Below are 1197 nucleotides of genomic sequence, written 5' to 3'. Positions count from 1 at the left end.
TTTTTTTTTTTTTTTAAAAACCTTAAATTTATATTAATACTAAATTTTTTAAGACAATTATTTATTTAATTTATTAATTTTTTTTTCAAAAAAAGACATGGGTTACTCTATTATTGTTGTAATCAATTAATTTTTATTTAATTTTAATTTCATGGTAGAAACCAAATCCATAATTTATAAATTAGTATCAAATATATTTTTTATGATTTAAAAGATATTTTAGGAGATTATCTACGTCTTTATACATACAGTGGGCCCAAAGAATTTTCTGATCCAGTGGGCCCAGAGAATTTTCTGATCCAGTGGGCCCAAAACTTCTTGGCTTTAACATCCTGAGAGTAATTTACGGTTTTACCCTTGAAGGACACCTCCTCCGCTACGTGATTTCCCAAAGAGTCCGTTCGTCCCTTTCAGTTGCTTCCTCTTCCTCTCTGTCAGACAAAAAATTTGCTTGGCGCCTTCTCTTTCTCTCTCTTTCCATTTCTCTCTCAAATTCCAAGATTCAGAAACCCTAGACCGCTCTCTGCTCTACATTCTCATTTTTCTCTATGTGGATTCTACTGGATAAGCTCCTTGCATTGTCCACTCAGTCTCTTCTCCTCTGTTGTAGTTGCAGTAGCCGTGGCAGTACGCTCTCAGGTATCGTCTTCTGTCCTTGTTTTTTGTTGTTTCGCGTCTCGGAATGTGCTGCATTTCCTTTAAGCATCCTCTTTTTTACGATCCTTCCTTCTTCTTGTAGTTGTTTCATTTTTTTTTTGCTGCTTCTTTGTTGTGTAGCTCTTGTTCTTGGATATTGTTGCTTTCTTAGCTTTGGTTGTTAGTTTTTGGACTGCATTTATGAGAGAGAGTTCGTGTTCTTCGGAATTTGCGAACTGGTTGGTTTTTACTGTTTTCTTTTCGTTTTGCATTGTTTCTTACTCTCTTGAGCTTTGCATTTCGAGAATTTTTTGTGGTTAATTTTCTGTAGCTGTTTGGCTCCTTAAATTGTCGCCAGCTGTGTTTTTTTTTTCTTTTTTCTGTGCTTCTTATTGTTCTTGGAAATCGTTGTTATGAGATTCGGTTGTCGACTTTCTGACTGCATTTGTGAGAGACTGTTTCCATTCGGAATTCACGAGCTGGTTAGTTTCTACTGTTTTTTTTTTTTTTTTTTTTTTTTTTTTTTTTTTTTTTTTTTTTTTTTTTTTTTTTTTTTTTTTT

General features: G+C 33.5%; 1 protein-coding gene across 1 annotated transcript in view; it reads left to right on the top strand.

Annotated features, from left to right (window-relative positions):
- The first annotated feature begins 435 nt into the window (after positions 1-435).
- LOC111781968 overlaps positions 436-1197 on the top strand; it is a 6022-nt gene continuing 5260 nt past the window's right edge. The window contains exon 1 of the mRNA XM_023662717.1: positions 436-639. The gene's annotated coding sequence lies outside the window, so the exon portion shown is untranslated. The remainder of the gene's footprint in view (positions 640-1197) is intronic.

The sequence above is a fragment of the Cucurbita pepo genome, chromosome LG19 (assembly GCF_002806865.2).
Source record: "Cucurbita pepo subsp. pepo cultivar mu-cu-16 chromosome LG19, ASM280686v2, whole genome shotgun sequence".
Lineage (NCBI taxonomy): Eukaryota > Viridiplantae > Streptophyta > Magnoliopsida > Cucurbitales > Cucurbitaceae > Cucurbita > Cucurbita pepo.
This window is presented reverse-complemented; position numbering and strand designations above follow the sequence as displayed.